We start from the raw sequence: 17,349 nt of genomic DNA, 5'->3' as shown, positions 1-17,349 counted from the left end.
GTTTTCTGTAATATCTCTAAAATTTGAAAAGTTTTGATCAGTCTAAATATGAAAGAAGTTAAATTAAATTAGAAATAAAGTTAAATTACAGAAAATAAAAATTAAGTTATGATATAAATCACAAATTAACATTTTAAAATCCTCTAGAGGATTTTTTTCATCAAGATAAAAGTAATGTCATCGAAACTTTTTAAGTTTAGAAATTTGTCACGCTAAAAGTTTGCAGTAGAGATAAAAGATACTATAAAGAAGAAATAACAAGCTGCAGTTAGTAATTACATGGTAATGGAATAGAAAAAAGGAAATATTTTTTGTGCGGTTTGTTTTGTTTATATAAAACACTTCTAAATAAACATAACACTTAATGGTTAATTAAATATTTTCTACGAAATCTAATATGTTTATTTTTTAACTAACCCTTCTTTTTATCGAAAAATTGTGGTTTTCTTGTGAACTAATTTAATTTTATATATCTAGAAAATGCATTTGTTGTTACAACTGAATTCAAATCTAATAAAAAAGTGGTCTTCGACATTCATGCTAACATTCATCATCTAATCAAATAAAAAAATTGATAAACCTAAATTATAAAAAATAATTTTCGACGTGCAAGAAATGTCAATGAATTTACGGATTTTAGATAATGAACTTAAGCATATGTTTTTTATTTTCTTGTAAGTTGAGACAAGTTGTAGTACATTGGTTTCTATTTTATCACATCTAAAGCAATTTATTTACCATATTGTACAGGAAAAGTGATAAGTGATAAATTAGGCAAATATCTTAGTTGTTATATGTCATATTTTTTATTGAATTGAATTAAATCAAGGTATTTGCTATTTTACTGCTTTTCTTTACAAAAAAAAATAGCTTGCTTAATTAATTTTATAAAAATTTTTAGATTAAAATGGTCATTCACAGTGTTGTATCTAAATTTAATATAAATGAATTATTTTAAAACATTGTTAGTCTTTATTAGGAATAATGTAGTTTCGTCAACTTAGCACTAAACATTTACCAAAATAGATTATGTTAACCAAAATAATAATTAATTCATTGTAGTTTAAACTTCCTAGTAGCTTTCCGATAAAAGCTAATTAAAAAACTAACTGATAAACTGCTTCCGTTTAAATATTGTTGTAGAAAACTTAGTGGAGTTATAAATACGGTCAAACATATTAACAAAACAAAAATGTTTACTTATATTATTGTTTACTGTTTATTTTTTGATTATACTTAACAAAATATCTAAAAAAAAAGGTTTAGGATCGATAAACACAAAAAGTAGTTAGATAGTTATACTAGTACAAAAAAATGTTATACATGTAAAAAGGCCAATCAAATAGCTAGTAAGCTACATTCTCTTTTTTTTTTCAAATTCTCTTTTCGCATCCGATTTATCTTAAAAAAGAAAAGTTCAAGATAAAAATACTTCTTCTTCAAAGTTTTTCGAGGTTATTTAGGCGTTTCTAATCGATTATGTTTTTATATTAGCTTTGAAATTCAAAAGCTAACAACACACCTATAATTAACATTTAATTGAAAACTAATTGATTTAGCTGAACTTTACTTTGTTTTATGTTAAAAGTGTTGTTTATCGTAAATTAGTCTTATTTAAAACATTTTATTTCAACCTTAATAACTTGTTTAAAAAAATCAAAAATAATGTTATCAATATAAGTACATTAGTTTTCTTTTGTATAGTAAAAATTGACAACAGAAAATTCTACTTTTAAAACAAGGTTAGGAAAATCTTTAAATTTTACTAAAATTTAAATGTAAATTTTTATTTTATGTTGTACATACTTCGAATTATACATACTTCAAATTAATGATCAAACACTGTGCAATACTTAACTGATCTAGTAAAATAATGTTTGTTTATAAATCGTTAGGCTTTGGTTTGAAACTATTATTAAAAACCTTGACAAAAAACCAAATTTTTTTATTATATTATGTCTACTTACTATTCTCAACAAAAACAAAATTTTTATTGTTTTACCGATAAATAGTTAAACACTAGTTTAAATAGTATTTAAAGTTAATACCTTACTTTTATGGAGTTTAAACATTTGTATTGTATTAAAACTGGTGTAAACAATGAAACAGTTTTAACAAAACCGTTAAAAGATTAAACTCGTAAAAATTTAATAATGATTTAAGTGTTAAATCTTCAATATCTAATCTGCGGTTAATTTTGTTTGTAGTTATGGTAATCTATATGCAAGTAACCACATACCTATTAGTAAATAATCTTAGTAACCTTGCTGTTTAAACAAGCTGTCATTATCAGCAAATATATTAAGAGATTACATACAGACTAAATAAAACTACAAAAAATAATTTGAAGTGTTAAGTTTTAATAATGATTGACATGTTTAAAGCTCCGTATTTAATTTGCATACGTACTTAAAATGTTTGTAGTAAATATAAACTTACTTTATTACTGAAACATAATTTTAAAACAAGTTGAATATTTTTAACTAGTTAAGTAAATTTGCGAGAAAGAAATAATGTTTTAGGACCTAAAATTTGAATAAAAGGTAAAAAGAAATTATATACATAATAGTCAAGTATTGTTTTCTTAAGCCTTGGTTAAAACAGCTTTTTAAGTTATTATAATTACAAGTTGTTTTAAATTTTAAACAAGTCTTAGTGTTGTTTTACTTTTTTATTGTTTTAATACTCGATGTCGTAAAACCATAACATTTTGTATATGTGTATATATATATATATATAGAAGGTGTTTAAGTTTGAACATTAACCTTATTTCATATATATATATATATATGAAATAAGGTTAATGTTCAAACTTAAACACCTTCTACTGAGCCTAATTGAAGGGCTTTTGAATAATTTATTGAAATGGCGATTTTAAAAATTCTGGAACATATGTTTCATAAAGACAAAAAAGATTGTCTCTAATCTTCAGCCAGTTCAAATTTAAAACAGAAAGCACTTTGGTAAACAAAGATGCAAAAGTTTACAATAAAACAAAAACAATATGACGAAAGAATTGAACATTGTACATCACAAATATTGAGTGCAAAAATCGATCTACCATCTATCTAATCAAACAACTAAAATTAATGAAAACAACAGTTAGTTGAATATAAAATACTTCAAATTTGTTGCATTTTAAGAGGAGCGTTTTCATATGTCGACAAGACGATATAAATTCACTCCTCTTACTTAAACAACCTTCCTTTTTTAACGCATACTTAACGGCTGTTGATTCTTTTAAGCACAGCCTACAAACAGGGTTGTTACCATCTGCTATTGGCTGTGCTCTTTTCATCACCTCCCAAGTTAATTTAAAATCAATGTTTTTGCGCTTAAGGCCGCAAACATACTTCGAAAGCTCAGTTTCATTTTCGTATACACCACCTTTAAAGGATTTTTTATGGTTGGCATACCGAAATCTGAATTTAGTGGAGCATAGGCCGATGTAGAACTTCTTTTCAAGGTCAGAGTTATATATATATATATAGTAGAAACAAATAAAAACAAGAATATATAAAAATCAAAAACTTGTAAAGTTCTAATTAAGATATAAATAATTTTCTACAATAACGATTATCCATTAACTCGATGTTTCATTAAATTATTTTCATACAAAAAAGAAAAAAAGTAATTAAACAATAGTTTACAGTTTATTTTATTAAATCGTAGCCAATTGTAGGTTCAATAGCTTGCTGTTATTACTAGCAACCATTTAGTACGAATATAGAAAGTTTAATAAAACTCACAAACAATCAAAATTATGGTAGAAATTAAAATAATGATTGGGAAAACTTAGTATGTCTCTCTTACAGCTGTTTTTTTAAGTTACTTCAATAACTGTTCTAAAATAACTAGTATAGCATTACTTTTGCAGCATATTAATAAAATTTAAAATCAGTGTAATTGCGCTAGTGGCTGTAAATATAACTTGAAGGGGGGCAATTGCCGGTCAGAGAACATTATTTACAAGGTAACAGTTAACTCTGACTTTGAAAAGAAGTTCTACATCGGCTTACACTCCACTTAATTCAGATTTCGTTATGCTAACCATAAAAAATCTTTGAAAGGTGGTGTAAACGAAAATGAAACTGAGCTTTCGAAGTATGTTTGCGGCCTTAAGCGCAAAAACATTGATTTTAAATTAACTTGGGAGGTGATAAAAAGAGCACAGCCATTAGCAGATGGTAACAACCCTGTTTGTAGGCTGTGCTTAAAAGAATCAACAGCCGTTAAATATCCGTTAAAAAGGAAGGTTCTTTAGATAAGAGGAGTGAATTCATATCGTCTTGTCGACATATGAAAAGGCTCCTTTTAAAATACATCAAATTTTGAAGTAATATAGTCAACTTTCTGTTGTTTTCGTTAATTTTAGATTAAATAGATGGTAGAGCAATTTTTGTACTAAATATTTGTAATGTACAATGTTCAATTCTTACGTCATATTGTTTTTGTTTTTTTGTAAACTTTTGCATCTATGTTTACCAAAGTGCTATTTATTTTAAATTTGAACTGGCTGAAGCTAAAGACAATTTTTTTGTCTTTATGAAACATATGTTCCAGAATTATAAAATTGTCATTTCAATAAATCATTTAAAAGCCCTTCAAGTGGGCTCAGTAGAAGGTGTTCAAATTTGAATATTATCCTTATTTTATATATACATATATATTTATATATTGAAATACTTTTTGCATTTAACTGTACTTTGTTTACACATTTCATAAAACACAAAATTATCTTTTAAAATTAAGCTTGTGTAAAACATAATATTAAATAAATAAAAAAATTGTAATTTATCAAAAACTTTCAATTAACTTTTGAACAGGTTAATGTCAAAAGAAGACCTGTTTAACATTTACAGTCTTTTAAATTATGTAATTACAAATATGTCTAACAGTACCAGTAAAGTTTAAAGTACACTCATGAAAGTACTTTAAAACATATGTTAAAATGAATATTTATTTACATTGTGCTTATAAATCATTTAATATACTATAATGTCACTTATAAAAGCTGTAAAGTGTTCAAAAACTACAACCAAAAATCCTGTTTTCAAGTGGTTTTGTCTATCGCAGTGTACTATTTGAATAAACACAAAAGAATTTGAAAATATTTCACCACTTCTAAAAAATTATATACTTAAATTATATTTAAATAAACAGCAACTTTGTTTGAAAAACTAAATTTTTAGTAAACTACGACTATAAATAAGTTTTTTCTATTTAAGTTTAAATTAAATTTCAATTCAAAATTGCTGTACAAAAGCATTTATAATTACATTTCTTGGTTTAATTTTAATACATTATTATCATTGAAACTGAAAGTGATCTATTTGAAAAAACTTTGCTTTCTATGACAATGCGAAGCACCTTGTTTAAAAAAATATTCTAAAAAAGTTCAATAAAGATAAAAGTCATTGTAATAAAATTAAATTGAAGTTTAAACAACAAAACTTGAAAAATGAAAACTATTCGTTACAACTTGTTTAATTTTATAATGTTATCAGCTTACAAAAAGAAAGCAACCATTGTCTTAGTAAGCACAATACAACAAAATTTGCTACAAAAAACAAAATCACTAATCAGTTCGTAGGGTAAAGCTATCTAAAAAATAAGCACTAATATGTGAAACAAAAGGTTGAAACATTAAAAAAAATTTTAATATTGTGAAATGTATATTTATACTTTTAACTAGGTAAAAACTAAACATTAAAAAAGTATTAATATTACAACCGTAAAGAGTTAACTGCTTTTACAAATACTAAAAAATTAACTTCGTCATAACCAAAAAAAAAAGTATATTTATAATCTATTAAATTTAAAAAAATGTAGCATCATGTTATGTGACTTGTATTTTTATTATATTCAAAGCTTCATATCCACAAATTTTTAGCTTTAAAACAGTTTATTAACATAGTTATACAGAAAAGTTATAAACATATATTTCAATTTAAATTCACATTTGCTAAAAAAAAGTTACAAAAAAATTTTGTACACTTAAAAACATATGAGTTAAAAATCCTGCTAGTCATTTATGCTTTCGGAAATGCAAAATATTTTGTAGGTACTTGAATATGTGTACAATTTCGATAGTTTTCAAAAACCTTGTTTTAAAAATTGCAACCGCGTAATAATTAACCAATAAATTATTATAAAACAAAAAATTATAACACAAAATCACACTGTTGCCTATTTCGAAGAACGTGTGTATTGAAGAGAATTGCTGAAAAGCATCTAAAAGATGTATATAGTTCAAGTGAATCCAAAATTGCGGTTATAAGTTCATTTAAAGCAATTGAAAGGCGTATATTTCATTTAAATTAGATAATTATGCAGAAACAACAATGATATGATTGAGGTTTATAATCAATTCTAAATTAAAACCGTTTCCGTTTTCAAAAGTTTCCCACGACATTTAAAAAAGTAGTTTTATTGTATTTTAGAAGCATTAATTTTTTTGAATAATTTTTTCATACATCTAATTCTATCATGTTATTGATGTTTTTTAACTAAATGATATGTAAAAAATTATACTTTAGTAGTATAGTTATAGATTCAGAATATTATTTGTTTATTAATTGTTCTATTTCTTTCTAAACTAGTCTAAATGTAAATAAGTTTAAATAACCAAACTAAAGAAAAATTTTATGAAACAAAATGCATTTGACTTGTTTTTTACACAAGAAAAAAAAACTACAAAAATTAATTTTACAATTGATTTACCAATATAAAAATGCAAAGTTATTAATTTTTAATTATTTATTTTAAAATTAGTAGATAAACTTAAACATATTATAAAAATATTCTTGTACTTTTGTTTTAAAACTAAACTATGTAGTTTTTTGTCACTTGTTAAAAACACAACTTTTTTTAAACTAATAAAGATTATGAATTTTTTATACTAAAATAACGTTTGTGTCGTTTTTAATAAACTGTAAAAATTTATTTTCAAATAACTTTTTATATAAAAAATCTTCTTAGTTTATTATATTTCAACTATTTTGTGACGTAACAAAAAGATATGTTCTCACAATATGTCTAACAGTTTTTATTGTTTTAGTAATCCGTTATTTTTATATCTCTTACAATATTTTCTAGCTTCGGACTATTAATTGTTAGCATTGTTTGTAAAAAAAGGATTTTTTTTTTGAATATTAGTCTTTTTTTACACGCAACAATTTGAGTAACTACTAGGCTTAATGGATAAGCAAACACTATTACCATACTAATTTTTTACTTTAAAGGTCAGATAATTAATAATATAACTTTGTTTGAATGTTTTTTTTTTAATTTTTTCTTCACATTTTAACTCACATTGTTTGCTTACATTAAGTTAAAATTAAAATAAAATTTGTTAGACAAAGTACTCTTTAAAAATATTTTTGACTTTCAGTTTTAAAATCACAATGCTTTGATCCTTTCAGTAAATCTTAAATGACAATAACATAATACTTTTTTATTTAAACAATTTAATCTAGCTTTTTTTTATATTATCATTCTTCTTAAAAAAAGTAATGTTACAAAATTGTTAAGCTTATGTAAATTCAAAACTGATACCTAGTATACAAAACAAAATATTGAAGTTTAAATTGTACAAAATAAATACAGTTTCATTCTGAATAAGATAAACAATTTTATTTCAAACATGATATCAACGTTGAAATTTTAATAACAGAATGTATCATAGTTGTTTAATATAGTTTCACAATTCATCAAACTGAAATTACAAAATGAGTCAAAGTCGGGCCGCATAATAGGTTCCCTATGGAAAGGGAAAACTAAAACAGCGAAAAAAGACTATTTTATTTAAAATCTATCTCATCCTACATTTTTCAATCAATCTTTTTTAAACTTTCACAGTCTAATCTTTATACAATAAAAAAAAACGTTACTTTGGAATTATAAATAAAATGACAACTTTTTTTTTTGAAAGAAAATTACTTTTTTTTTTTTTTGTGATGAAATTTTATTTTTTACATTATTAAACTTCTAAAGTAACGTTTTTTCCTTTTATTATAAGAAAAATTTACTTAAAATTTGAAGAAGATTGCCTGAAAAATGAAGGAGAAGATAGATTTTTAGTGAATTTTTAAATTTCCGAGAAAATTGATCCCGAAAAGTTTGCGGTCCTTACTTTTGTATCGGAAACTTTTTACAAAAAATAAAATATCTCAAAAGTTAAATTTATTTTTAAATTCTATAAAAAACAGGCTTGTAGTTTGTATTCTAAGCTTTCATATAAAAGCCAATTTTAAATTTTGTAAAAAATAATGTCGGACCCCCCTATGGACTTGAGTAATACACAGTGAACTACCATTTTAATCTAAAACTTTTTATAAAATTAACTAAGAAAGTTATTAACTTAAAAAACTTACAACTATTGTAGTTAAATACTCATTGTAAAAATTTAGTTTAAAAATAGCTATAACGACTAAACAGTATGAGAGTTATCACAAGTTTTAAAAGTATATTTTCATCTATTAACTACATTTAATTATTTTAGTTTCAGCCGTAGTATTACGACTTTAAAAACTCGAACCATACTTTTTTAACCTTTTAAGCAAAATACAAATGTCACCCAGTAAATTCAAACAGTTTAAATGTAACACTCAATAAAGTTTCCACAGTAAACAAAAAATGTTACGTCACTAATTAGTTATAAGCGGAAGTATTTTACATGTTAAATGGTTATAGGTTTATTAGTTATATTACTACAAAAATTATAAACATTACATAAACAAATTGCATTTATTATTCTTTACTCTTCTACCTAAACAAAAAATGTGTGTACTTATAATCTAATACTTGACACATTATGAGAGCTATATAAAAACTTTATACAGAAATCACATGCTTTTTGTCGTAGGTAAAAATTAAACAACTTAAAGTATAACAACATCTAAATACTAGTGATTATTGTCATCTATCAAACGATTCATACAAAGACAAGGCATACTGCGGGGTTTTAAAAGTAAAATTCCTAAACTTTGTTTTGCTATATGGAGGGGTTAATTAGTAAGGTTGCTATAATGGGTAAGTAAGTAGTATCAGGGCTAATATGTAGTAAATGATGGTGATTATGTTTTTTATTTCTGCCAAGGGGCGTTTATTCAAATGATTTAAAGATACCCTGTAACAAAGCGATGTCTAAAGTATTAAATTTAAAATTTCTTTTACAGCATTTTTGCACTGTAATCCGCTAAGTGACGTAATAAAGCTAGTTAGCGCATACAAAAAATAAGTTGTTTGCTCATACGCTAGTAAGCTTCTAAATTGCATAAATTTATACCATTGTGGTAAATTAGCGAATCACGTATTGTATTTGTAAGTCACAATATATGCGGCTATTACTATTATAAATATGAAACTAAACAAAATGACTATTTTGTTGATGTTGCTTAATAAATTTACAACTTATGCTTAATGAAAATTAAGTAAAAAGACCTTGAACTTTTTATTAATTTTAGTTTTAGTAAAAATATTAATAATTTAAGTTATTTCTTCAAAATTTGATAAAATCTTAGGCAAGAAGTTACATAAAAAGTTTTAATCAGTTTTGTTTTTTAAGTATTTATAAAATTTTATTTTTTATTTAAGTCTAAAAATGTTTTTATTATGATAAAATATTACAATGTCTTATTATCTGTTTGATTTTGTTATTTTTTAAATAACGTCAAAATATTTATAAAACTAGATGAAAAATACTGTAAGGTAAGTAATTAAAACTGTAGCTAGAAACATTTAAAAATATTTTTAATACATTTTGTTTTCATCAAACTACCTTATAAATTAATTTATAATTTATTGTGACGTAATACAAGTTATTGATTTGAAAAGTAAATAAAAGTTTGTATATGAACATGTATCAAATACTAACGTCATTATGCGTAGATATACCGTCTCCTATCAACTATTTGCAAATCACTATACTGTGATAGTTGTTGATTTTTTTTTCAGTTTTACAGTTAATTATGTTTTCAATAATATTTTACAATAATTCTATCGATTAACACCGAAGTTTCTTAAAAGTTACGTCATATAACTCTTAAGATACTGTATGTTACTTAATGTAGTAGGTGTGAAAGTTAAAATAAAAAAACACTTAGTTTGACGGTAATTAGTAGAATAAAAGAAAAGCTTTAAACAAACCTGGACAAAAAACTAGTTGTGAACACAATAGTTAACTATATACAAGAGTTTTACTAGGCCAAAACCGAAAGGTTTTTTGTAAACCAGGTCGAAGGATCAAACGTTTTTAGTAATTTGTTTTTCGTTTAACAAACAATTAAAAACAAATGTTTGTCAACAGATTCAAAAAGTAGTTCTCATGATTTGAATAAAAAAACAAACTAAAAAGTAAAGTAAAAAGATTTTTAAAATTTTTAACTTATTGAATTTTTGTTGGTTTATGTAGTTTTAAATGAAAGTGAAATAACTAATTTGTTATAAAGCACAAAATTTAAGATTAACAATGTAATAAATACAGGTTTATTTCACAATTTCATTAAAACATTTATTCTGAGAGTTTTATGTTTGTATAAAAAATTAACTATTGATTTACATTATAAATATGTCAATAGGTCTACTAATATCAAAAACTGTACAAAAGTATAAGTCTAATTTTTTTTACTTATTATTTGCGTTCACAAATTCTATACAAAGTCACGTTAAAAATTAATAATACTGATTAAAACATTAAAAATTAATACAAATATTATACTAAAACTAATAATAAGTATTGCAAACATATTGTCAAGGTACGTAAGTGCGTAAGCTGCAAGTTTTTAAATCATTTAAATGTAGATCATTTAAACAAAAATATTTAGCATAAGCTAATTTTTTTATTTTGTAAATATTGGTTTAATTACAACGAGCGGAAACGTTTAAGTTTCGTTATGTTTTGTTTGAAAATAACTTACAAATTGTTTTATTAAAAAGTGCACAACAATAGATACTTAATAAATCTAGTTATACTTTTTTGGCAGAAATTAAAGGCCTATATAAGACAAAAGTTTATCTAATCATAACAAAGTATTTAAAACGATAAGATAATAAGTTTTACTAAATTATTAAAAATAAGTTGCTGACAATTTTTAAAACATTCACATCTTATGGCCGTTTAACAGCAGCTAAAAATTTTGGCAAAAATATACAGAAGGGTTTGGAAAACTATAGTGTAAATAATATTTGTATTCTTGTAATATCTTATCAACAAAACTTAATTGAACTTCACTAATGTTACGTCACAAAACAATTTTAGAGGTAAACATTTGTCAACAAGTAAATAAATAAGTAGCTTAAGAACTTGAACTGCGTATAGAATATTACAGTCAAATTGTCTCAATATTTTTTTAAATTAACTGTTTTAAAAAATTTTTTGTATACTGTAAAATTTAGACTTAAAAACACTTAAAACATCGTTTTTATTTTTTGATAATATGGTTTTTTCTTTTGTAATGTTTGTATTGTTTATGTATTTTTGTCTCTTTTTGTAAATTTGCTTTGACATAATAAGCATAAAAGTATCATATGTTGAAATAACTGTGAAAATATAATCAATTTTAGTTAAAGTATTATTATAAATATGCTAGTAAACATAACATTACAAAATATTATTGTAATTTGTACAAATTATTATGCTGAAAGTTATTTAAAAAAATAAAGTTATATAAAATTCATTTTTCATAAACTAATAAAAAATGTTTCAAAACAAGAGCTCTTAAAATGTTTTGTTATTCATCGTAATGTATCAAGAATAATATAATATTATTACAAGACACATAACTCTTTAGTATAATTATGCTTTTAACTAATATCCGAATAACTCAGTTAAATATTTGTATTCTGAAGTAATTATACAGTACTCAATTTATAGTCAAGCAAATTAATAGGAACTTAGCTTTTAGAAAATTAAAATTATATATTTTGTGAACTATAAAGTCTTAAAAAAATAGTTTTTGGTTTCAGTGTATAAACAATGACATCAGAAATAAGTTTTTCCATTGCAGAATCACAAATTATAAGTTAAATATTTGCACTCTGGAGCGTATTATGACGTAACTAAACACATTTCCCACTGAACTTCACACATGTTTAATTGTTAACCTCGTTTTGTTTTCTACTTATTTTCTATGAATTTTCTTCCTATATCTCTACACAATTTAGAAGCCATTTATTAACGGCTCAAAACTATAAATTAACAACTAAATCGGTAAAAAATTGTACAAAATTATTGTTGAAGCTTTAAAAGTATAAAAAACAAAATTATGGTGTTCTTCAAAAGTTGTAAAAACATTTTAGTATTAGTTTATTTTATTCGTAAAAAGACCCAATAAATCCTTATATTTACATTTAAGATTAATATGTAAAATGTATATTTAATAGATAACTAAAAATAAACATACTTACATTTCTATTTAATTTAATTTTTTTTTTTGCAAACAACATGTTAATAGTATCTCACATTGTAAATTTAGTTTTACTTTTATGTGTATTTTAACTTTCTAATTCATAGCTCTGTATATTTTTGTTTTTCAGATTTTTTTAGCGTCTGATGAAGTGCTCTGCATGGAAACGGCGTAACGTTATAAAAGTTAAACAATAAAGTTTTATATTAATGATTTTTAGAAAATCTAACTGTTAAGCGAAACATTTTATAAAATTAAATAATATACTTTTAACTTTTGACCAAATATGAAAAATACTATACAACTAATTTTAAAAACTTTTAGAATACTTGTTTTCTACTTATATAACATAACTATGTTATTACAAAAAAGTTGAAACTGCTATTAAATATATAGTTTTTAATTTTTTTATCGTAGTTTGTATTTAGCGTTTTTTCTTAAGTAAAGGAAGGTAAATTTATGTATAATTTTTATGGTTTGAAATATTAAAAGTATATTCTATATATTTATTATATTGAGTAAGAAATAATAAAAAGTGTTATAAGTGATTTTTATAACATTTGTTTTTGCACGGTAAATTAAATTTAATTTAGATATGTTTTATTTTTATCTTTACTTCTATTTTCAACAATAAATTCAGATGTTTATTAAAAAAAAATTAAAACTAGTGTCTTGATATACAGTGGTTGTAAAGCTTCTTTTAGTTTTACATTGCACTATATTTCTATTAAAGAACAATACTTAACAAAAGTTATTAATATTTCTGTAACCTAAATAAATGTATGAAGCATCTAACACAAACATGTTATTTTTTTAAGCTTCTAAAGCTAATATAACCTTCTATATAGAAAGTAAGCTTATAGGTAAGTGTTAAAATTTTGTAAGTTCAGCCAAATTTTGATGAGTTTTATTTTCTTTGCTTATGTAGTTAAATCTAGTTCAGAAATTGGCAATTATTGTACTTAGAGACTCTTTTTTGAAATATTAATAAAACATGATTTTAGCTACTAAACAGTATGAGAGTTTTCATTAATTTTGCAAAATAGATACATTAAAATTAACTACTTTAGTTTATAAAAGTAGTAGCCGTAGCATTACGGCTTTCTAATATTAAACCGCACTCTTTTCACATTTCAAGCGATATACAGATATAACAGTGAATGTAGGTTTACACGAGTTTAACTGTTATTCACATAAACATTCCAGACAAAATATACTTTCTTAAGAAACTAACTAGTTGAGAGCGCAAATGTTATATAAAATTTGTTTATTCTGAAAGCTTTGGTAACACAAAAATATTTGAAGAAAAATATCAAAGTATAAAAGTATTACTTAAAAATCACTAAACTGTGGCTATTAGGAACAAAATTAATTCTTAGAATTCTGATTTTAAATACTTGTTTTTAACTTAATTAAACTTTAAAGTATTGTAGACCTGAAAATTAATTAAAAACACCCCATTTTACTAGTTTTAAAAATAACTGAGGACGTCATAAAAAAACTCAAAGCCATGTTTTATTCTAATTTTTCAATATAAACTAATACAAATATCAATAGTTATAATGAATACTGAAGGAATTTTTTCTATCGTTAAGTTATTTGCAATATTCTTAGCTTTTTAAAAATATAAAAAAATCTAAAGTTTAAATTAAAAATGACGATCCTTTAAATGCAAACAAAGCTAATTTATTCAATTCAAAGTTTTTTAACATTTTCTAAACATTTTAACGATATTCTTAAAACTAAATATATCGTAATAAACTTACAAAGGCTTTAATTGTAAAATTTTTTTCTTTAGGTTTAGTTTTAAGATTAAATAATTTTTGTGATTATAGCCTATATAAATTATTTTTTTTTTCTAAAATTAAAATACATCAGAATAAACTTATTCACTTCTGAAAAAAAATTGTCTATTTAAACAACGACGCATTAAAATCACAAAACTCAGTAATAATATTTAGAATTATACCTACATAAGTGTGATCAAAAAAAATACTTAAGTTTTGAACGATTTAGTGACGTAACATGACTCATTTTCGTCGTATTTTTTTTACATTTTTTTCTCTTAAATATGTGTGTTGTACAGTCAACTACTTTGCTTTAAGAAGTTTAAAATAACATAATACTTTTAAGTCACAAAATAGTGGCTACACAACTGATATTTTTTTACTTTTTATGTAAGTTTTAATAGACTTTGAAATATGTGGTTTCATAGTTTAACCAAGTAATTTATTATTAAAGTTTGAACTATGACAGAGTTTTGACAGTGTGTTCAATTAAAAGATGGTCAATATTGCGTTTATTTAATATGTTCCGCCAAAATATGTAATTTGTCGGAAGACTTGCTGTGTTGTTAAACTGCAAAAAATTTCTTTAGCTTTTTAATTGCACATACTGTCAAAACTCTGACAAAGTTCAAAACTTTAAAGTTTTGAAATGATGTAAACAAAGCTATTTTTACAGCCTGAGATCAATATTGATTGTGGAAGAGCGATCTAAGTTAAATACGCAAATAGCATCAAATGGAAAATAAAAATTGTAAACTGTGTTTGATTAACATATCTTTATTTTAGTTCTACTTTCTAAACTTTTAAGTTTGTATCTACTTGAATTTATTCATATGTCATAATTTAAACTTTTTTCAAACTGTTTTACTAACAATTATTTTCGAAGTTCATTTAACATTTACCACTTGACAATGAAACTCGTATAATTTAAAAACTTTTGTTAAATAAAATAAATAATAAAAATCTCTATATACTAAGTTGCAAATAGTAAATAAATACGTTTCAAAACCTTCCTACAATAGAACATAATATAAAATTGTATAGAACAAAACGATAAGATAAACATATGGTGAAACAACTAAATTTCAAATAGAAAATCAACTGGTAATTAAAATTTGTGTATTAACAAAATTACTAAAATGAAAGACCAAGTTGAATTATTTATGCTTTACTATTTAAATTGTTCATACAAGCAGAATAACTGTGTTTTAAGCTGAGTTGCGACATCATAAAACTTAATGAAATTTAATTTTCCGAAACTTTAAAGTCAAAACAAACATGGTTTAAATTTTGGGGTCTAGTCAAAAATAATTAGCTTTAAACATATGAAAGTGACTTGTAAAATAAATAACTACCAATAATTCATTTTAAACAGTTTAAGTATACTAATAATAATTATTTTATAGAACTCAAACTATAATTAACTTCAATACTGCAAAACACTCAACATTTGTTCAAAATATTTTTGATCTATGGCCTTTTTCAATGTAAGATAATTTAGTATCAATTGGAATTTTTTTATATAAATGTTTGTGAAGAAAGTTTATAGGCAAAAAAAAAAGAAACTCTTGAATTAAGCTTCTTAGTCTCTAAACAGTGGCTAATACAGAAAAAAAATGTTTTGAACTTTACTTAGCTGGTGCAAGGTATTGTATCAGCTAGTTTGAATAACAACAAACTTAAAAAAAACAAGTAACTGACGACTACGTTAAAAAATGAAACCTCAAAATTATACTTTATTTAAATTTTTGCGTTATAAATTTATGAAAAATGTTAAAACTAGAATAGCATGAAAAATAATGGGTTTTTCTGAAAAACATATTTTGTAAAACTTTTTTATTTTATTTTACTACCTGTGACTAAAACTGAAAAGTTATATTAGTTTACTTTTCTAATTAAAAAATGATTGTTTAGGATTTTGCTAGAAAGTATACTCGTTTATTAACGTTTTATCTAAAGCTTTGAAAATATCTGTAACAGTTTTATAAGAAAATTTTTAAACCAAAATGTACTGAAGAAAATATATGATAAAAAATAAACCTCATTTTTTATCGTTTTGTTGAATTAATTTTGTAGAACTAATTAGAACTTAAGTATAAACTTTGTTTTTATAACGTTAATTTCTTTTTGTACTTTTTTTAGGTATTTTATTATAATGTTTTTACTCTTAAACAAAAATACACTAGAATAAAGAAATTTATTTTGTTGAAAATATTTTGTACACAACCAGCGTACTTTAATAATAAAACGCTAAACATTTTTAACGTTTTCTAATAAATTTAATACACAAATTGCGTATTTAATAAATTTAGGAACTGTATATTTGCTTAAAAATCTTAATTAAATAATGTAGCAAACAAAAAACATTGAGTAGAACTTTCAAAGATCTTTTGCATCATTAAAACAGCAATTTAGTATTTGAAATATTTGCGCTCAGAAACATATTGTGACGTATTATAAAAGATTTTGTGTGGAATTTTGCAGGTTTCCATGTTAAAACATGTGTAAATGTTAGTAGTTTACCTCCACCTATTTTAACAAGAAGGTTTCAGTTTGTCAGGCTATATTTATAAGTCACAATATATTACCAAAACTTAACATTGATTAGCATTTAAAACATTTTCTTCAATATTATATCTGAATGATTTTGAAAATTTAAATAACTTGATGTTTGTAAATGATTTTATTTTACTATTTATTTGTTGTATATCACTGTAAAATGAAAGTAAAACTTACATATTGCTTTTCGGAGTTATACTTGTTTTAAATTAAATGTTTTTGTAAAACATAAAAGTATTCGTAATATTTTGCAATGTAAAATTTAAACTAAGTTTCGCAAAAACCACTATATACGAGCCTGTATAATTTATTTTTGTTATAAAAATTCGTACATAACAGTATGTTTTACTAAAAATCGTTTTGTAGCTGTCTGTTTAATTTAGAAAAAAGAGATAAGAAAACTATTTTGTTAATAAGATACTTTTACGAAGGTGTAGCAAAAAAGTTTATTCTTTAATTAAAATTGCTGAAGTTAATCTTCTTATAAACTACTTTAATTGGTTAATTACCATAATGAAAACTTGAAAATAATTTATCAGAAAGATGTTTTAAATTATTTACTTGTTAGAACTTACCAGAATTTTTTTTTTGTAAAT

This window comes from Thalia democratica, chromosome 1, assembly GCF_965202585.1.
Source record: "Thalia democratica chromosome 1, ktThaDemo2.hap1.1, whole genome shotgun sequence".
Classification (NCBI taxonomy): domain Eukaryota; kingdom Metazoa; phylum Chordata; class Thaliacea; order Salpida; family Salpidae; genus Thalia; species Thalia democratica.
This window is presented reverse-complemented; position numbering follows the sequence as displayed.